Source organism: Aquarana catesbeiana, linkage group LG03 (genome assembly GCF_042186555.1).
Source record: "Aquarana catesbeiana isolate 2022-GZ linkage group LG03, ASM4218655v1, whole genome shotgun sequence".
Taxonomy (NCBI): domain Eukaryota; kingdom Metazoa; phylum Chordata; class Amphibia; order Anura; family Ranidae; genus Aquarana; species Aquarana catesbeiana.
Window position 1 is genome coordinate 11,750,235 of NC_133326.1, and position 23,196 is coordinate 11,773,430.

Consider the following 23,196-nt stretch of genomic DNA (forward strand, 5'->3'; position numbering starts at 1 on the left):
ACCGCCAAGCTTGGACTTTCCTCTAAGATACTATGCCTGTGCAGGTAACCTGGGGCAGCCACAGGTAGGTTCAGTTAGGAAAAAGACGTTACTGCATGTTATACATGTTCTGCTGAAAGTTCAGTAAAGTTGTTTGAACTGCTGAAGGCCTGGTCTAAAGTTACTGAAGGTTTGCATGTGGGGTCCTGGCGCCTCTCTAAGGAACCAGGATCTGAAATAGCACATTGGGGTCTGTAAATATCACGGCAATGCAAGGTTAGTTTGTGAGTCGAAGAGGAGAAGAAGTTGCCTGGGGTAGCCACAGCAGGAAACAGCAGCCGGTCCTTGGCGTGGTACTTGGTTAGGTGAGGGGTCTTCTGGTAGCGAGGGGGGTTGGTGTTCTGACTCATTCCCACCAGTCTCGGGCAGCAGGACAGTATTACAGGGATCTACGGCCTAGTCACTAGGTAAGTAATGCAAGAGTTGAGTAAGAGCATGGATGAGCTCTGTGCTAAGTGCCCAACGGGACCTCATTCTATTACTGGGAGTGAGGTAACAGAGGTATGCTGACTGGTGGAGTGGGCAGAGGCTCCGCATACCCTTCCTAATGCAACACATACTCCTGTACAAGTGTGTAGGACAAGGGAAACATCTTCTGGAGGGACAATGCATAAAACATTACACACAAGTGGCTCATCTCTAAGTTGGGGGACTGCATTAATGTTTGATACTTCACATGACCATGGCCCCGGGCATTGGTGAGCACACCTTTGGTCAATGTGTTACCCCTGTGCTAGTATGAGTGACCCTGAACCCCACCTGGCGTACCCCAAAGAAACCACCTGGGGGGGGGGGGTAGTCCCAGACCCAGAACTTGGCGCCCAACAAGTTAACAGGAAGCATGGACGAAAGATCCATCACCCACTTACCCGAAAACCACATTATTTCCCCCTACATTTCTGGCGCCCAATGTGGGGCTACGCCCACCGCATGCTCCTGAAGACCATACCAAAAGATACCATGGCTGTAGTATAGTTAGTTTTCTAGAACTTGCCCAGCAATACTCCAAGTGAACTGCACATATTTACCTTATGATTGGCTCCTGCACAAGATACCCTTCCCCGATTGGTGGAGAAGTTGATAAGAGGAGTATATAGCAACGAAACCTGGAATGAAGCTCGGGTCCTCTGCGTGCGTGCTGCCCGGGAGTAGTCCTTTCATGATGTGACCCAGAACTTGGCGCCCAACAAGTTAATGCTAAGCATGGAGGAAAGGTCCTTCACCCACTTACCCAAAAACTGCACCCCCCCCTGTACAAATACATGAGTCATCATGACAAATTGGTGCTTCCTAAGGCCTTTTCAGGTGCCCCGTGGGATTCATAGATAGTGAACATTGTAATGGAGTTGGAAGCTTAGCGTAAACACTTCTCCATAATTGTTGCATAATCACCAGGTATGGAAAAACGATGCTTGGCTCTGAACAACCCCTAAAACAACAGTCAGGGGAGCACCCCAGCACCATGTGTGCTATTCTAGGGGGACATAGTACCATCAGGTTAGTACTTTATAATTGGTTTCCAGAACATTCACATTTTGGGAGGAGGATTTGGTGGTACACCATATTTGGGACCACATTTCAGGGCCCAAGGTAACACCGAGGCCAGTTGTCTATTTTGCATATAAGTATGGGTGGGGGTCCAAAATAATCATTGATCTGCATTTTTACACTATTATGGGCTCTACTATGTGGTGCCAAACATGCAATGGGTTTGATTTACCAAAACTAGAAAGTGCAAAATAGAAACCAATCAGCTTCCAGGTTTTTTTTTGTCAAAGCTTAATTGAAGAAGCAGAAGTTAGAAGCTGATTGGCTAAAATGCAGAGCTGCGCCAGATTCTGTAATCTCCAGTTTTAGTAAATCAACCCCAGTGTGTGTTTGTAGTCTAATCATCTGAAATATATGAGTTATATACTATATGCTTCTTTGTTTTGTTTTTTTTCTCTGTCTGTGTTTGCTAATGCTAAAGATTAAGTAACATAGTAAGGAAGTATTTTTGGAAAAAACACAAAAGCCCACCAAGCTCAACCTTTTCTAATTATAGTATGTACTATGGGCCAGAAAACCAAATAGTTACCCAAAGTATAACTATATTGTCATGTGCTTATTATACCCAGTCAGGTTTTTTCTGCATACAGTACTTGTAATGAAAATGAATTATATGAGTTGCAAAAGCCCAAAAGCAGATTTAAAAGCATAAAAGATGATATAATGTATATTTGTATAAATATATTTTCACACTTTAGCCAATTTAAATGTATAACCTATTAAAGTTCTATTCATAAAAAATTGGTGTGCAAACATCTCACACTGTCACAAATAATCCCGTAATTTGACTAATCTCCAGCCAGTGGCCATAGTTCAGTATTTTCCTGATTGAGGTAATTGATAAAATACCACATTATGGCCACTAGATGGAGCTGACAATTATAGGAAATATATATTTTAAGCAAATTAGAGGGATTATTGCTGAGATATCCGTACAGTTGGATAAAGCACTGTGTATCACAAACATTGCCATTTTTTTATTTAAAATGCCTCTCTGCAGCTATTAACTATCATATGGCCTAAAGTATGTAAGCACCTCTCCACGCGTTTCCTTTAAAAGGTACATAAGCAGTCTGCCAAAGCCCTGACCTCAGAACTATTGAGTACCTTTGGAATAAATTAGAATACTGATTGTGAGTTAGGTCTTTATGTCCAACATCTGTACCTGACCTGACAATGTGACCCCATGGGAGGGGGAGAACTTGACCACAGGCCCTTTCCCTCAAGACTTTCAGGGCACGTCTAAGGACCTGCGCCCTTCCAGTCAGATGTGAATTAAAGTGCTTAAGGCTGTGCAAAAATAAATAAGTGCTTTGGGGGTGGCAAAGTGTGAGGCAATGGCTAACCTAAAGTCCATAAACCAGAGACATCGGGTTCACATTACAGTCTCTCTCTTAAAAGCTCATCTTCTTTCAGCTGTCAGTTTGTAAAAAAAGTTGGTGCATCCTATGTCCGTGTAATGTACAGTAGTTATGGTCCTCTCCATCTAGGGGGTGACGTGCATACTACTTAGTATCCCACTAGAAGGCATGCATGAGAAACCTCCAGAAACCTGGGAGGGGGCCTCCAAGGTTTCCACTGCCTAGGAACTCCCAAAGAGTTTAATCTGGCACTGGCTGGCCTTCCGGCCAGTATAAAAGTTCCTTCGGTCCCAACCAAAAGGCCCAGTCCAGGAGACAGGTGTGGAAAAAGTGTGCAAGGGATACTGTAACCAAGGTGCCATACTAAAAATGTAGTGAATTGCCCCATTGTGAATTTTTCTGGCACGCCTGGACTGCCACCCCCAGGGGCACAAGCACCGCAGGCTTTTCTCAGCCCAAGCCCTGGCCAGACAAATGCAGCCCCATCCCTACTAGGAAGGCATTAGTTGCCAGGCCTTGGATCGGCAACCTCTGAGGTGTCTGCTGTAACTCTTCTCGCTGTGCCGCCCAAGATGCTGGACAGCTTCCTGATTTCTTTGGACAATCTTGCCTTGTCTCTTGTGTCTGCTGAACCTTGAACTCTTTGCTCCTCCCATGAACTTCCTGATTCAAATCATTTCTCTGCACTTCCTGTTTGCCAGATTACTCTCTCCAGCCGATATTTTGGCTACCACTCATTATCGACCTTTGGCTTGTTCCTCCACTGTGCTTCTGCATGATCCCAACCTGCAACCATTTGTTACCGACCTTTGGCTTGTTTATTGACTATGCTTCTGCTTAATCCCTACCTGCTATATCTGCTACTGGACCCTGGCATGCTCACCTCCTGGTGAGTCAATCCTGAGGACCGCAACCTGGTATTAACACGCAGCAAAACCCATCTCCACCATCAGGAACTCTTGTGAACACCGTTTAGTGCGTAGACTCCGCACCTCTGGTGAGCCTGCATTATCCTCCAGGGTGGCCTGTTTTTGTACTTATCCTGCTGGTCTGTGGGAGCTTCTCTACTGCTATAGCTACTGGTCTCCGAACCTAAGCTCTGACCAAGACATTAGTACTTAGGGTGACCTCTGCCTTCAACTGGGGCAGGCCTGGCAAACCCTGCCAGAATCAACCCAGGAGGAAAATAGACCTCCCACCATACCCACATTATTACGGTACATCGGGAATTACTAACTGGTGCCCTCATTGGGAGAGGAGACCGCTGTTTTGTCCCCGAAAACTGAAAAGAACGGATACTACAATTGATATCAGCCTAAAGGCCGAGAAGCAAACTTTTTTACAATAATGTAGTAGTACACAAGCCTACACAGAATGATTTTGCCTTGGCTTTAAACAAATTAAGTTTAAATATATAGCTCCCTTACCACTGAAATCCATAGTTGAGTGACATTAATGCATTTTGGATTAAACATCATGATGGATGATAAACAGACTTGACCTTCCAATGTGTTTTTGAGCTTCCAGTGGTTACTAGAAAAATTTCAGACAGGAAATCTTGAGGAGCTTTGTGGTATCTGTGTGAGGAAATCATCATTTATTTACATAATGAACATATCACTATTCAAGGTATGCAGAGGATAGTAGGAATGCCCAATCATATAAATATAGGGTCGTGATATTATGAAAAAGGGACAACTGGCATGCATAGCTGTCTCACTGTTAGCTAGTTGCCATTTTTCTCTACCTTCCCAATTTTGAAGATTTATTTCTGAATATTGCTATACTTGGTAATGGCATTTGGTTTTCCAAACTGACCAAATATACACTATATTATCAAAAGTATTGGGACGCCTGCCCTTGCACGCAAATTAACTTTAATGGCATCCCAGTCTTAGTCCATAGGGTTCAATATTGAATTGTCCCACCCTTTGCAGCTATAACAGCTTCAACTCTTCTGGGAAGGCTGTCCACAAGGTTTAGGAGGGTGTCTATGGGAATGTTTGACCATTCTTCCAGAAGAGCATTTGTGAGGTCAGGCACCGATGTGGTCGAGAAGAACTGGCTCACAGTCTCCGCTCTAATTCATCCCAAAGGTGTTCTATCGGGTTGAGGCCAGAACTCTGTGCAGGCCAGTCAAGTTCCTCCACCCCAAGCTTGCTCATCCATGTCTTTATGGACCTTGCTTTGTGCACTGGTGCGCAGTCAGGTGGGAACAGGAAGGGGCCATCCCCAAACTGTTCCCACAAAGTTGGGGGCATGAAATTGTCCAAAATGTCTTGTTATGCTGATGCCTTAAGAGTTCCCTTGACTGGAACTAAGGGGCCAAGCCCAACCCCTGAAAAACAACCCCCACACCATAATCCCCCCTCCACCAAATGATTTGGACCAGTGCACAAAGAAAGGTCCATGGATGAGCAAGTTTGGGGTAGAGGAACTTGACTGGCCTGCACAGAATCCTGACCTCAACCCGATAAAACAACTTTGGAATGAATTAGAGCGGAGACTGCAAGCCAGGTCTTCTCATCCAACATAAGTGCCTGACCTAACAAATGCTCTTCTGGAAGAATGGTCAAACGTTCCCATAGACACACTCCTAAACCTTGTGGACGGCCTTCCCAGAAGAGTTGAAGCTGTTATAGCTGCTAAGTGTGGGCCAACTCAATATTGAACCCTCCGGACTAAGACTGGGATATCATTAAAGTTCATGGGTGTGTAAAGGCAGGTGTCCCAATACTTTTGACAATATAGTGTATATATAATATTGTTTCCATGTGGATCAACCTCAAAAAGGGGAAGAACGAAGAGTATAATACCCAATAATAACAAGGTAGGTGCAACAGAACCAGTCTTTATCACTACATAAAAAAGATGGCCCAGTGTGAATTACAGATTGGTAAGTCAATAAGAAAGTAATACAAGAGAATCCTAAACAATCCCCCTATACATTCATGATAATGCCTACAATTCAAAATACCGTATATACTCGAGTATAAGTCGTTCCGAGTATAAGTCGTTCCGAGTATTAGTCGAGGCCCTAATTTACCACAAAAAAATGGGAAAAACTTAGTGACCCGAGTATAAGACGAGGGTGAGAAATGCACAGCTACTGTAAGTGGAAAAGAGGGTCAACAATGCCCATTTGCAGCATCACTGTGCCCATTTGCAGCCATAGGTCCCCTGAACTTCAAACTCGGTAGTTAAGGGTTCCTAGATGCCCCCCTAAGCTGCAGCCAAAATTTGGGGTCTCTGAACCCAAACGGTCCCGAAATGACATTGCTGCAGATGGACACAGTTGACCGAATTTGGGGCCCCGTATCTCGGGGCTACTTAGTGCTAGGAAACCCAAATTTGGTGTGCCAACCCAGTGGAAATAGCACCATAAAATATCCAAAGCTGGGGTTTTTAGCACCAAGTGGCCCCGAGATACAGGGCCCCAAAAATCGGTTCAGAAAATGTCACTTTTCTGCAGCAGAGAATGACATTTTTCGAACCTATTTTGGGGCCCCATATCTCGGGGCTACTTGGTGCTAGGAACCAGCTTTGAATATGTTATGGTACCAGTTCCACTGGGTTAGCACACCAAATTTGGGGTTCCTAGCACCACGTGGCCCTGAGATACGGAGCCCCAAATTCGGTTCCGAAAATGAAATTTTTTGCTGCAGAAAAGTCCTTGACTCGAGTATAAGTCGAGGGGGGCACTTTCAGCACAAAAAAATGTGCTGAAAAACTCGACTTATACTCGAGTATATACGGTACATGTAATTCGGGATAAGAGTTTCTAACTTAAAGTAATAGTAAACACTCGCTGTTTAATTTACATTGTCCCTTCTATTTCTGTATGTGGATGATGTAATTGTTAAAAAAAAAAAACAACAAAAAACATCTAAGTACCTGTTTCCTAATGGATATCCAGCTGTCACATGACCCAGCTCTCTCCCAGCCTCCCAGCCTGTCTGCAGGGAAACATAAGCAGAAGGAGCTTCTAGTCCTCTGCTGCTGGTCAAAAAAAAAAAAAACAGCCTTTGGAATACAGAGTACAGAATAATAATAAATAATTAATATCAATAAACTGTTTTAAATTGTCATACAAATATATATTTGAAATCAAACCTTTATTATTTTTGGCAATAACAATGGTGTGGGCGTATTTCTGCCAATCACAGGCTGTGTCACCCCCCCCCCCCCCAGCCTGTTTTTTAGAATAAGAGGGAGGCAAAGCCTCCATCAATGTACATGTAATATGCCGCCCCCCCATTGTGTTTAGCTGTTTAGTGAGCATGGAGGAGGGAGGGAGGGAGTGGGCTGTCATTTACCTCTGTGTATACGCCCACATGTGTGTGTGACTCTATAGTCACATGGGCTGCTCAGATTTGATAGGGAGGAAATGCTCAGCATAGAAACTCACTAAAAACTGAGCATGTGCAGAGCTGCCACCACAGCTGCTAAATCCCTGGCTGAATTGGAGACATGGACAGAAGGGGCAGATAGAGAGCAGCAGGATCAACCAAGTTTTTTTATAGAATACAGAAAAGGAATCTCATGGTGACTGAGTGAGTATCAGTGGCAGCCCGTCCATAGGGGATGCATGGGCGCCGTCCCCCCCCACCACCACCACCACCCAGCAGTCACAAATAATTTTAAAAAAATATATATTTTTTTAAAAGGCCCCTTAAAAAAAAAAAAATAGAAAAAAATGTTCTTGTGACACAGTGCACTATGGGAAGCGTCATGTCAATGCAATCACGAGATTGCAGATGAGGAGCCTCATTTTCAGGCTTTTTACCTGCTTTGTGGCGCATTCCAAAGCGCCGAACAGCCTCCGCCCATAGTATTACTACGGGCGGGAGCTTTGTTGTTCAAGTTAAGAGGTTACTTCCGGTTTCCCTGCTGTAGAGGGAAACCGGAAGTGACTTCGGCAGCTCCGTGGAACGCGCGGCCCAAGGGGAGCTGCCTGTACGGTAAGTAAGTATGAGACGGGGCACAGTGAGGCTGCATTTGATGGGGCACAGCGAGGCTGCATTTGATGGGGCACAGTGAGGCTGCATTTGATGGGGCACAGTGAGGCTGCATTTGATGGGCACAGTGAGGCTGCATTTGATGGGCACAGTGGCTGCATTTGATGGGCATAGTGTCTGTGTTTGATGGGCACAGTGGCTGTGTTTGATGGGCACAGTGGCTGTATTTGATGGCACAGTGGCTGCATTTGATGGGCACAGTAGTTGTAGTTGCTAGGCACAGTGTCTGTGTTTGATGGGCACAGTGTCTGTGTTTGATGGGCACAGTGGCTGCGTTTGATGGGCACAGTGGCTGCATTTGATGGGCATAGTGTCTGTGTTTGATGGGCACAGTGGCTGTGTTTGATGGGCACAGTGGCTGTATTTGATTAGCACAGTGGCTGTGTTTGATGGGCACAGTGGCTGCATTTGATGGGCACAGTAGTTGTAGTTGCTAGGCACAGTGTCTGTGTTTGATGGGCACAGTGTCTGTGTTTGATGGGCACAGTGGCTGCGTTTGATGGGCACAGTGGCTGCGTTTGATGGCACAGTGGTGGCAATTGATGGGCACAGTGGCTGCGTTTGATGGCACAGTGGTGGCAATTGATGGGCACAGTGGCTGCGTTTGATGGCACAGTGGCTGTGTTTGATGGTATAGTGATGGCAATTGATGGGCACAGTGGCTGTAATTGATGTTTTTTTTTAGAATTCTTCAGTTTGTTCGTGCCCCCCCCCCAAATTTTGAGCACCAGCCGCCACCGGTAAGTATGGACAACATGGAATACAGCATTTATTGATCGTTTTTCATAATGTGGGTTTAGTGACACTTTAAATGACCTTCCGTTGTAAGAGTCTCATTATAACTACACCGCACATAACAAACGTAGAAATAGAACGTCTTGCTGCATTACCAAACATTGACTCATTCAATAAACGAGAAGCCATTGGCACAGAAGGTTGGTTATTCCATAGAATGTCTTCTGATTAGAACTTCTTCTCTTTTCCTTCCTTTTGCGTTCCCCGAGGATGGCTCTCCAGCCAACCTCACAATGCTCCATTCACGCCATTCGTTATAAGGAGATGGGAGCCTTAGATAGGGACCCAGAGCCTGTACTCCAGCCTGGGAATGCGGGAGCTTCAAATCATGATGAATAAACATTGAGGGGACGATGTCACAAAGTGTAAGCTGTGAGTTCTGTGCCGTCTCTATGGAATCTATAGGATAGTACGGGAAACTGGGATTTTTTTTTTCGGACTTGTCTTTCTGTTTTCTCCATTGCCAAATCCCTTGGAATGCTTTTATTGAGACCATTAAAACCACTTGCTGTCCGGGACACTTTTTCAAATTTTTCACTTACGTGTTAAAACTATAATTTCTTGCTAGAAAATTACTTAGAAAGCCCAAACATGATATACAGTATTTTTGGAGAGTAGGTAGTAAGTAGCAGAGGTGAAGCCATTCATGATAACAATATGTGTTTTCATGGTGCGGTTGGCCTGGAGGCCAACACAATAGCAACAAATAACGACGTGTGTTCTGGCCGCTTGGCGTCATTGGTTGTTATGGTGCTTGTGGCCAGCCCATCTGAACCGTGGAAATGTACACTATATTGTCAAATGTATTGGCCTGCCTTTACACGCACATGGGCTTTAATGGCATCCCAGTCTTAGTCCGTAGGGCTCAATATTGAGTTGGTCCACCAACTCTTCTGGGAAGGCCGTCCACAAGGGTTAGGAGTGTGTCTATGGGAAAGTTTGACCATTCTTCCAGAAGCACATTTGTGAGGCCAGGCACTGATGTTGGACGAGAAGGCCTGGCTCGCAGTCTCCACTCTAATTCATCCCAAAGGTGTTCTATCAGGTTGAGGTCAGGACTCTGTGCAGGCCAGTCAAGTTCCTCAACTCCAAACTCACTCATCCATGTCTTTATGGACCTTGCTTTGTGCACTGGTCCAAATCGTTTGGTGGAGGGGGGATTATGGTGGGGGGTTGTTTTTCAGGGGTTGGACTTGGTCCCTTAGTTCTAGTGAAAGGAACACTTAAGGTGTCAGCATACCAAGACATTTTGGGCAATTTCATGCTCCCAACTTAGTGGGAACAGTTTGGGGATGGCCCCTTCCTGTTCCAACATGACTGCGCACCAGTGCACAAAGCAAGGTCCATAAAGACATGGATGAGCGAGTTTGAGGTGGAGGTACTTGACTGGCCGGCACAGAGTCCTGACCTCAACCTGATAGAACACCTTTGGGATGAATTAGAGTGGAGACTGCAAGCCAGGCCTTCTCGTCCAACATCAGTGCCTGACCTCTGTTCTTCTGGAAGAATGGTCAAACATTCCCATAGACACACTCCTAAACCTTGCGGACAGTCTTCCCAGAAGAGTTAAAGCTGTTATAGCTGCAAAGGGCGGAGCCAACTCAATATTGAACCCTACGGACTAAGACTGGGATGTCATTAAAGTTCATGTGCGTGTAAAGGCAGGTGTCCCAATACTTTTGACAATATAGTGTATGAAGCAAATATTAGACTAGTTGCTGTGAGCTGGGTAAAATCTTGTAGCGAGTCAGATGTGGCCCTTGGACCATAGGCTGGAGGGCCCATGGAATAGGCGGTACTAAGAGAATAAAAAGTATGGTCCTGACCTACTTATAAAGATTGCATTGGAAGGTGCCTAGATGGGCAAGGAGAATCCCCGTTACATAAATCAGGGCCTCCAAACCTTTCAGTACTAGGGCCACATTATAATTTTTACAACTATTCGCAGGCTGAAGAAAATCTCCATCAGAGTCCTCCATTACATCGAGGTCCCTATCAGAGTTGCCCTTTATGTTAGGGTCTCCAACCTTCTCTCCCTTACATCAGAGTCCCAATCAGAGCCCTCCCTCTTACATCAGTGTCCCCATCAGAGTCCCCCTCTTACAGCAGTGTCCCCATCAGAGCCCCCCTCTTACATCAGTGTCCCCATCAGAGCCCTCCCTCTTACATCAGTGTCCCCATCAGAGTCCCCCTCTTACAGCAGTGTCCCCATCAGAGTCCCCCTCTTACATCAGTGTCCCTACCAGAGTCCCCCTCTTACAGCAGTGTCCCCATCAGAGTCCCCTTCTTACAGCAGTGTCCCCATCAGAGCCCCCCTCTTACATCAGTGTCCCCATCAGAGCCCCCCTCTTACATCAGTGTCCCCATCAGAGTCCCCCTCTTACAGCAGTGTCCCCATCAGAGTCCCCCTCTTACATCAGTGTCCCTACCAGAGTCCCCCTCTTACAGCAGTGTCCCCATCAGAGTCCCCTTCTTACAGCAGTGTCCCCATCAGAGCCCCCCTCTTACATCAGTGTCCCCATCAGAGCCCCCCTCTTACATCAGTGTCCCTACCAGAGTCCCCCTCTTACAGCAGTGTCCCCATCAGAGTCCCTCTCTTACAGCAGTGTCCCCATCAGAGCCCCCCTCTTACATCAGTGTCCCCATCAGAGTCCCCCTCTTACAGCAGTGTCCCCATCAGAGCCCCCCTCTTACATCAGTGTCCCCATCAGAGTCCCCCTCTTACAGCAGTGTCCCCATCAGAGCCCCCCTCTTACAGCAGTGTCCCCATCAGAGCCCCCCTCTTACATCAGTGTCCCCATCAGAGTCCCCCTCTTACAGCAGTGTCCCCATCAGAGCCCCCCTCTTACAGCAGTGTCCCCATCAGAGCCCCCCTCTTACATCAGTGTCCCCATCAGAGCCCTCCCTCTTACATCAGTGTCCCCATCAGAGCCCCCCTCTTACATCAGTGTCCCCATCAGAGCCCTCCCTCTTACATCAGTGTCCCCATCAGAGCCCCCCTCTTACATCAGTGTCCCCATCAGAGCCCCCCTCTTACATCAGTGTCCCTACCAGAGTCCCCCTCTTACAGCAGTGTCCCCATCAGAGTCCCCCTCTTACAGCAGTGTCCCCATCAGAGCCCTCCCTCTTACATCAGTGTCCCTACCAGAGTCCCCCTCTTACAGCAGTGTCCCCATCAGAGTCCCCCTCTTACAGCAGTGTCCCCATCAGAGCCCCCCTCTTACATCAGTGTCCCCATCAGAGCCCCCCTCTTACATCAGTGTCCCCATCAGAGTCCCCCTCTTACAGCAGTGTCCCCATCAGAGCCCCCCTCTTACATCAGTGTCCCCATCAGAGCCCCCCTCTTACATCAGTGTCCCCATCAGAGTCCCCCTCTTACAGTAGTGTCTCCATCACAGCCCCCTTACATCAGTGTCCCCATCAGAGCCCCCCCTCTTATATCAGTGTCCCCACCAGAGTCCCCCTCTTACATCAGTGTCCCCGTCAGTGTCCTCCTTACATTAGAGTCCCCATCAAAGCCCTCCTTACATCAGTGTCCCCATCAGAGTCCCCCTCTTACATCAGTGTCCCCATCACAGCCCCCCTCTTACATCAGTGTCCCCATCAGAGCCCCCCTCTTACATCAGTGTCCCCATCAGAGTCCTCCCTTACATTAGAGTCCCCATCAAAGCTCCCCTTACATCGGGATAATCAGCAGAGTCCCTCTTACATCACGGTCTCCATTTACATGGGATGGGGTTGAAGCAGAGACCACAGGCAGCTTCTGCTGACCTTAATCCTCAATCCATGCACAATAAATACAGGCCACTGACCCTAGCTGAGGGTCAGATAAAATCTTGTAGCGGGTCCAATGTGACCCACGGGCCGTAGATTGGGGACCTCCGACTTACATCAATCTGTTCATCTCTACAAATTATAATTGTTCTTCTTTACCAGTGATGGCACTTAGGACTATAAGGGGTTAATGGGTACGGTTTATGTCATTGGTGGGCTGAAGCTCAAAATGTTCCATCAGCTCGTGTGGAAAACTCTTGATGATAAAGATGAATCGCTGGTTAGATCATCTCCGTGGCACATGGTGACATTCCAAAGGGTTTATCATCTGTCCCTTAATTGGAGCTTTATTCCCTGATTTATAGACAGTTCCTCGGATCCACATCTGTCCTCGGAGGCCTGTTCCATCTCTCTCCTGAACATTCCTGTCTGTCCCTCACATTGCGCAAGGTATGCTATAAACAGATTAAATATTCCTGTGCAAATTCCTTCCCCATCCTCACATCAGTCCACATTTATTCCCATCAACCCTTCCCGTCCGGTGATCGCACCGCGTTCCCGTGCCGAGGGGATGAGATCACCTACTGCCATCGGCACACATCGTGGCGTTGAAGGGTTAAATGTGAAATTTCTTGCGGGTTTTCTGGGTCCGGAAGAGCGATATGTGATCCAGAACTGGGAGAGCACATTCAGTCTCCACTTATTTTTATCTTTGAGTCATTTTTGACCCGTTGTGTTTCTTTTTTTTTTTTATTCGATCGAGTTTTCTTTACCCTATATGATCTTTTCTGTATATGAAGAAGAATGTGGCACGATTGCCGGCTGGGGTCGAATTACTCAATAAATATTGAAACAATCTGACTGCCGTGTTGAAACTTTTCTCAGTTTTATTACCATGAAATCTCTTTTCCGCTACTGTGTATCAAAAATCCTGTTCAGTTATGAAAGCCCAACCAGGGAATGTTCTATGTTACTGATGGATGATGTTCAAGAGCACCAAATAAGGAACATGTGGCCTTCGAAAAACAGGTCCGTGAACTTAAAACTGAATTCATATTGAATGAAAATATGAAAATGCATATATTTGCATAGATACGGTACATCTGTTCAGCTTGGACCAATATACAGTCAGATCCATAAATATTGGGACATCGACACAATTCTAATCTTTTTGGCTCTATAAACCACCACAATGGATTTAAAATGAAACGAACAAGATGTGCTTTAACTGCAGACTTTCAGCTTTAATTTGAGGCTATTTACATCCAAATCAGGTGAACGGTGTAGGAATTACAACAGTTTGTATATGTGCCTCCCACTTTTTAAGGGACCAAAAGTAATGGGACAGATTAACAATCATCCATCAAACTTTCACTTTTTAATACTTGGTTGCAAATCCTTTGCAGTCAATTACAGCCTGAAGTCTGGAACGCATAGACATCACCAGACGTTGGGTTTCATCCCTGGTGATGCTCTGCCAGGCCTCTATTGCAACTGTCTTCAGTTCCTGCTTGTTCTTGGGGCATTTTCCCTTCAGTTTTGTCTTCAGCAAGTGAAATGCATGCTCAATCGGATTCAGGTCAGGTGATTGACTTGGCCATTGCATAACATTCCACTTCTTTCCCTTAAAAAACTCTTTGGTTGCTTTCGCAGTATGCTTCGGGTCATTGTCCATCTGCACTGTGAAGCGCCGTCCAATGAGTTCTGAAACATTTTGCTGAATATGAGCAGATAATATTGCCCGAAACACTTCAGAATTCATCCTGCTGCTTTTGTCAGCAGTCACATCATCAATAAATACAAGAGAACCAGTTCCATTGGCAGCCATACATGCCCACGCCATGACACTACCACCACCATGCTTCACTGATGAGGTGGTGTGCTTTGGATCATGAGCAGTTCCTTTCCTTCTCCATACTCTTCTCTTCCCATCACTCTGGTACAAGTTGATCTTGGTCTCATCTGTCCATAGGATGTTGTTCCAGAACTGTGAAGGCTTTTTTAGATGTTGTTTGGCAAACTCTAATCTGGCCTTCCTGTTTTTGAGGCTCACCAATGGTTTACATCTTGTGGTGAACCCTCTGTATTCACTCTGGTGAAGTCTTCTCTTGATTGTTGACTTTGACACACATACACCTACCTCCTGGAGAGTGTTCTTCATCTGGCCAACTGTTGTGAAATGTGTTTTCTTCAGAATTCTTCGGTCATCCACCACAGTTGTTTTCCGTGGCCTTCCGGGTCTTTTGGTGTTGCTGAGCTCACCGGTGCGTTCTTTCTTTTTGAGGATGTTCCAAACAGTTGATTTGGCCACACCTAATGTTTTTGCTATCTCTCTGATGGGTTTGTTTTGTTTTTATCAGCCTAATGATGGCTTGCTTCACTGATAGTGACAGCTCTTTGGATCTCATATTGAGAGTTGACAGCAACAGATTCCTAATGCAAATAGCACACTTGAAATGAACTCTGGACCTTTTATCTGCTACTTGTAAATGGGATAATGAGGGAATAACACACACCTGGCCATGGAACAGCTGAGCAGCCAATTGTCCCATTACTTTTGGTCCCTTAAAAAGTGGGAGGCACATATACAAACTGTTGCAATTCCTACACCGTTCACCTGATTTGGATGTAAATACCCTCAGATTAAAGCTGAAAGTCTGCAGTTAAAGCACATCTTGTTCATTTCATTTCAAATCCATTGTGGTGGTGTATAGAGCCAAAAAGATTAAAATTGTGTTGATGTCCCAATATATATGGACCTGACTGTAAACTGTGTGTTTATATATATATATATATATATATATATTTATTGTGGAGAGGCGACCCGGTGTAACAGTGTATATTAGCAAGGTATGCCTGATTTTGCACACCTGTGGGGTGGGTTTATATTCCTCTCAAGAAGAGAGCTCAGGGCTCGCACATGGAGACAGCCCCACCCTACAGACAGGAGGCCTGGGCTTGGAGTCGGGAGAGTCCCAGGTGGAGACGGCTCCAGGAGAGAGACAGGAGGTCTCTAGGAGTCTAAAGCCTCATACACACGATCGGGCTTTCCGACGGGAAATGTTCAATGTCAGGCTGTTGGCAGGTAAGACCGGACAAATGTTGGATGGCAGGTTCTCAAATTTTCCGCGGACAAATGTCTGTTGTCAGATTTTCCAAGCGTGTGTACACAAGTCCGTCGGACAAAAGTCCAAAAGTACAAACACCCATGCTCGGAAGCAGATTCGGTCGGTCTTGTAAACTCGCGTTCGCAATGGAGAATTAACATTGGTGACGCGGCAAATTATGAAATCTCCAAATGCAGCGCACAATTCTCTTCTTCTTTAATGGGATAATAATGAAGCTGCTTTGCTGGTGATACTGATGGAGTTATTGCAAACACATTTTCAAAGGCTTTTCTTTCTAGTGATATCAAGAATAATATTATTATGCTTATTATTATTTTTTTTTTTGAGGAAGTTACCACAACATCATTATCCCGTAGTTTTTAAGATCAAAGATACAACTATGTTGGTGTCCCTTGTTAATTTTACATTATATTTTTTTTAATGTAACTGCCGACTCCCAAACTGTCATTTGAAGTAAAACACATAGACAAGTATTATTCTACACAATTATTTTACATAAGTTCCATGCATTTTAGATGCGGCATTCGTTATATTGGATAATTGGTAACTTCGGATAAATTCGTATTCGTTACGTTCACTAACAGCCAAATTTGAAAGGAAATCCCAATACCTATAATTTATTAGTTATTATTAGGTCGTTAGTTAGTTAGTTATTATTTCAGATTTTAGGATTTTCGAATTTTCGGATTTCTGTTCTTGTTTTGGATTTTCGTTCTTTTCGAATTTACGGATCTTCTTTCGTATTTTCGTGTTTTCATTCTTATTTTCAAATTTACGAATTATCTTAAATAACAAATGCCGCATCTAAACGAATTGAACGTAATTATTTAATAATAAAAAATAATTAATAATAATAAAACCTTTTTATTATTATTTATTATTATTCATTTGTTACGTTCCATTCAATTTGATGATGCGGCATTCGTTATTTCGGATAATTCGTAACTTTGGATAAATTCGTATTCGTTACCTTCACTAACAGCCAAATTTGAAAGGAAATCCCAATACCTATAAATTATTAGTTATTATTAGCTAATTAGTTAGTTATTATTTAAGATTTTTGTATTTTTGAATTTTCGGATTTTTGGTTCTTGTTTTTGGATTTTCGCTCTTTCAAATTTTTGGATCTTCTTTCTTATTTTCGGAATTTCGTTCTTATTTACGAATTTTGGAAATTTTTTAATTTCTCAAATTTACGAAATTTTTTTAAATAACAAATATCGCTCATAACGAATTATCCGAAAAATGCAGAAAACAAAACAAAAAACAAATGAAACAAAAACAAACACATTTTTTTGGCAGTGCACATGTCTACAAATAATATTTATATTTGACAATCCAATATACGATTACTTGAAAAATCTCCTTTCATGTTGTGAGTGCTGCCTGTCTGCTGGCCGCCTCTTTCCACAACTTCCTGGATTCCCAGCATGCTTTGCAACGTCTCTCCTCCATTTCTAAGGACTACACATCCCATGATACTTTGCTGCCTGAAAGCAGTAATTCCTGTACTGACTCCACCCCTGAAACTCCTCCTCTTAGAAGGCGGGCTCTGTGAAATGTGTGACACAGCAGTGCCTACTCACAGGTCATAGTGACTCCGGGTCACAGAATTCAGGGAGGTAAATGTGTGCGATCTTCACAAAGTACCTTTACAAACTTCAAGATGGTTGAGATGAACAGGAAGTCTGTTGGAGACACAAGTGCCCGCGCATGCACAGAGCAGCTCCTGTACGTTATCTGAGCGCTGTGTGACATCACAGGACTCCGGGCACAATACAAGAACATGGAGGGGTGAACGCCGGGCACTGCTTCATATAGTGAAGGATGGCTCAGAGAAGATCTGAGGGCAAATTTGTGTTTGTTTTTTATTTTTGGATAGAGAAGAGAATCGAAAACTCCGGTCATTTTTAATTTTTTTTTACCTTCTCTTCTCTTAGATCAGAATTCTCCAAACTATTCAGTAGGAGGGCCAGAAAAATGAATACAATGTAAATGAATGAAAGCGTTTTTGTAATCAGCATGATATGATTCAGAGCAAAAAAGAAGGAACTTTATCAAGACCAATCAGCAGAGTCCCCCCTACATCAGTGCCCCCCCTTATATCAGATTCTCCTTACATCAGATTCCCCCTTATATCAGATTCCCCCCTTATATCAGATCCCCCCTTATATCAGATTCCCCTTGCATCAGAGTCCCCCTTATATCAGAGTCCCCCTTATATCAGATTCCCCCCTTACATCAGATTACCCCTTACATCCGAGTCCCCCCTTATATCAGATTACCCCTTACATCAGAATCCCCCCTTATATCAGATTACCCCTTACATCCGAGTCCCCCCTTATATCAGCGTTCCCGCTTATATCAGATTACCCCTTACATCAGAGTCCCCCTTATATCAGATTACCCCTTACATCAGAGTCCCCCTTATATCAGATTACCCCTTACATCCGAGTCCCCCCTTATATCAGCGTTCCCGCTTATATCAGATTACCCCTTACATCAGAGTCCCCCCTTATATCAGATTACCCCTTACATCAGAATCCCCCCTTATATCAGATTACCCCTTACATCCGAGTCCCCCCTTATATCAGCGTTCCTGCTTATATCAGATTACCCCTTACATCAGAGTCCCCCCTTATATCAGATTACCCCTTACATCCGAGTCCCCCCTTATATCAGATTACCCCTTACATCAGAGTCCCCCTTATATCAGATTACCCCTTACATCAGAGTCCCCCTTATATCAGATTACCCCTTACATCCGAGTCCCCCCTTATATCAGCGTTCCTGCTTATATCAGATTACCCCTTACATCAGAGTCCCCCCTTATATCAGATTACCCCTTACATCAGAGTCCCCCCTTATATCAGATTACCCCTTACATCCGAGTCCCCCCTTATATCAGCGTTCCCGCTTATATCAGATTACCCCTTACATCAGAGTCCCCCCTTATATCAGATTACCCCTTACATCCTAGTCCCCCCCTTATATCAGATTACCCCTTACATCAGAGTCCCCCCTTATATCAGATTACCCCTTACATCAGAGTCCCCCCTTATATCAGATTACCCCTTACATCCGAGTCCCCCCTTATATCAGCGTTCCCGCTTATATCAGATTACCCCTTACATCAGAGTCCCCCCTTATATCAGATTACCCCTTACATCCTAGTCCCCCCCTTATATCAGATTACCCCTTACATCCGAGTCCCCCCTTATATCAGATTACCCCTTACATCAGAGTCCCCCCTTATATCAGATTACCCCTTACATCCGAGTCCCCCCTTATATCAGCGTTCCCGCTTATATCAGATAACCCCTTACATCAGAGTCCCCCCTTATATCAGATTACCCCTTACATCCGAGTCCCCCCTTATATCAGCGTTCCCGCTTATATCAGATAACCCCTTACATCAGAGTCCCCCCTTATATCAGATTACCCCTTACATCTGAGTCCCCCCCTTATATCAGATTACCCCTTACATCCGAGTCCCCCCTTATATCAGATTACCCCTTACATCCTAGTCCCCGCCTTATATCAGATTACCCCTTACATCCGAGTCCCCCCTTATATCAGCGTTCCCGCTTATATCAGATTACCCCTTACATCAGAGTCCCCCCTTATATCAGATTACCCCTTACATCCGAGTCCACCCCTTATATCAGATTACCCCTTACATCCGAGTCCCCTCTTATATAAGATTACCCCTAACATAGGAGTCCCCCCTTATATCAGATTCCCCCTTATATCCGAGTCCCTGCTTATATCAGATTCCCCCTTATATCTGAGTCCCCCCTTACATCTGAGTCCCCCCTTACATCAGAGTCCCCATTTATATCAGATTCTCCCTTATATAAGATTCCCGCTTATATCCGAGTCCCCTCTTACATCCGAGTCCCCCCTTTTATCCGAGTCCCCCCTTATATCTGAGTCCCCTCTTACATCCAAGTCCCCCCTTATATCAGATGACCCCTTACATCAGACCATATTGGCCCCATAAAGAATGAGGAAGGACATCTGGTTGCAAAGGATGGGGAGATTGCGAAGGTATTGAATTTATTCTTCTCCTCAGTCTTCACGAGTGAATCGGGGGGCTTCAGTAACCAAAACTGCAGTGTTTATCCTCATGACACAACACAGGAAGCACCTCCATGGTTAACAGAGGACAGAATTAAAATTAGACTTGAGAAACTTAACATTAATAAATCACCGGGACCAGATGGCTTGCATCCGAGGGTACTTAGGGAACTCAGTCAGGTGATTGCCAGACCGTTGTTCCTAATTTTTACAGACAGTCTACTGACTGGAATGGTACCAGCTGATTGGAGAAAAGCCAATGTAGCACCAATATTTAAAAAGGGCCCAAAATACATCCCTGGAAATTACAGACCAGTTAGCCTAACATCAATAGTATGTAAACTCTTGGAGGGGATGATAAGGGACTATATACAAGATTTTAGTGATAAGAACAATATCATTAGCAGTAATCAGCATGGATTCATGAAGAATCATTCTTGCCAAACCAATCTATTAACCTTCTATGAGGAGGTGAGTTGCCATCTAGATAAAGGAAGGTCCGTAGACGTGGTGTATCTGGATTTTGCAAAAGCATTTGACACAGTTCCCCATAAACGTTTACTGTACAAAATAAGGTCCCTTGGCATGGACCATAGGGTGAGTACATGGATTGAAAACTGGCTACAAGGGCGAGTTCAGAGGGTGGTGATAAATGGGGAGTACTCGGAATGGTCAGGGGTGGGTAGTGGGGTTCCCCAGGGTTCTGTGCTGGGACCAATCCTATTTAATTTGTGCACAAACGACCTGAAGGATGGGGTAAATGGTTCAATCTCTGTATTTGCAGACGATACTAAGCTAAGCAGGGCAATAACTTCTCCGCAGGATGTGGAAATCTTGCAAAAAGACCTGAACAAATTAATGGGGTGGGCAACTACATGGCAAATGAGGTTCAATGTAGAAAAATGCAAAATAATGCATTTGGGTGGCAAAAATATGAATGCAATCTATACACTGGGGGAGAACCTCTGGGGGAATCTAGGATGGAAAAGGACCTGGGGGTCCTAGTAGATGATAGGCTCAGCAATGCCAAGCTGCTGCTAACAAAGCAAACAGAATATTGGCATTAAAAAGGGGATCAACTCCAGAGATAAAACAATAATTCTCCCGCTCTACAAGACTCTGGTCCGGCCGCACCTGGAGTATGCTGTCCAGTTCTGGGCACCAGTCCTCAGGAAGGATGTACTGGAAATGGAGCGAGTACAAAGAAGGGCAACAAAGCTAATAAAGGGTCTGGAGGATCTTAGTTATGAGGAAAGGTTGTGAGCACTGAACTTATTCTCTCTGGAGAAGAGACGCTTGAGAGGGGATATGATTTCAATTTACAAATACCCGACTGGTGACCCCACAATAGGGAGAAAATGTTTCCGCGGAAGAGAGTTTAACAAGACTCGTGGCCACTCATTAAAATTAGAAGAAAAGAGGTTTAACCTTAAGCTATGTAGAGGGTTCTTTACTGTAAGAGCGGCAAGGATGTGGAATTCCCTTCCACAGGCGGTGGTCTCAGCAGGGAGCATCGATAGTTTCAAGAAACTATTAGATAATCACCTGAATGACCGCAATATACAGGGATATGTAATGTAATACTGACACATAATCACACACATGGGTTGGACTTGATGGACTTGTGTCTTTTTTCAACCTCACCTACTATGTAACTATGTATCAGAGCCCCCCCCTTATATCAGATTCCCTCTTACATTAGAGCCCCCCCTTACATCAGTGTCCCTGTCAGAGTCCTCCTTACATCAGTGTTTCTATCATAGTCCTCCTTACTGTTTTATTAGAGTCCCCTGTTACATCAGTGCCCCCTTACATCAAACTCAGTGTCCCCATCAGACTCCACTTGTATATCAGTGTCCCTAACAAAGCCCTACTTTCATCAGTGTTCCCACCAGAGTCTTCCCTCACATTAATGTCCCCATCAGAGTTTATCAGAGTCCCTCTTAACATCAGGATCCCCATCAGAGTCCCCCCCTTACATCAGGGTTCCTATCAGAGTATTCCTTACATCAGTTGTTTTATCAGAGCCCCTCCTTACACCAGTGTTCTCATCAGAGCCCCCCCTTACACCAGTGTCCCCATCAGAGCCCCCCATTATATCAGAGCCCCCCTCCTTACATCAATGTCCCCATCAGAGACTTCCCTTACATCAGTTTCCCCAACAGAGTCCTCCATTACATCAGTGTCCCCATCAGAGTCCCCCCTTACATCAGTGTCCCCATCAGAGACCTCCCTTACATCAGTGTCCCCATCAGAGTCCCCCCACCCCTTACATCAGTGTCCCCATCAGAGTCCTCCCCCTTACATCAGGGTCCCCATCAGAGACTTTCCTTACATCAGTGTCCTCATCAGAGTCCCTCCCCCTTACATCAGGGTCCCCATCAGAGTCCTCCCTTACATCAGTGTCCTCATCAGAGTCCCTCCCCCTTACATCAGTGTCCCCATCAGAGTCCCCCTTACATCAGTGTCCCCATCAGAGTCCCCCCCTTACATCAGTGTCCCCATCAGAGTCCTCCCCCCTTACATCAGGGTCCCAATCAGAGACCTCCCTTACATCAGTGTCCCCATCAGAGTCCCCCCCTTACATCAGTGTCCCCATCAGAGTCCTCCCCCCTTACATCAGGGTCCCAATCAGAGACCTCCCTTACATCAGTGTCCCCATCAGGGTCCCCCCATACATCAGTGTCCTCATCAGAGTCCCTCCCCCTTACATCAGTGTCCCCATCAGAGTCCTCCCCCTTACATCAGTGTCCTCATCAGAGTCCTCCATTACATCAGTGTCCCCATCAGAGTCCCCCCTTACATCAGTGTCCCCATCAGAGACCTCCCTTACATCAGTGTCCCCATCAGAGTCCCCCCTTACATCAGTGTCCCCATCAGAGACCTCCCTTACATCAGTGTCCCCATCAGAGTCCTCCCCCTTACATCAGGGTCCCCATCAGAGACCTCCCTTACATCAGTGTCCCCATCAGAGTCCCCCTTACATCAGTGTCCTCATCAGAGTCCCTCCCCCTTACATCAGGGTCCCCATCAGAGTCCTCCCTTACATCAGTGTCCCCATCAGAGTCCCCCTTACATCAGTGTCCCCATCAGAGTCCCCCTTACATCAGTGTCCCCATCAGAGTCCCCCTTACATCAGTGTCCCCATCAGAGTCCCCCCCTTACATGAGTGTCCCCATCAGAGACCTCCCTTACATCAGTGTCCTCATCAGAGTCCCTCCCCCTTACATCAGGGTCCCCATCAGAGACCTCCCTTACATCAGTGTCCTCATCAGAGTCCCTCCCCCTTACATCAGGGTCCCCATCAGAGTCCCCCTTACATCAGTGTCCCCATCAGAGTCACCCCCCTTACATCAGTGTCCCCATCAGAGTCCTCCCCCCTTACATCAGTGTCACCATCAGGGTCCCCCCATACATCAGTGTCCCCATCAGAGTCCTCCCCCCTTACATCAG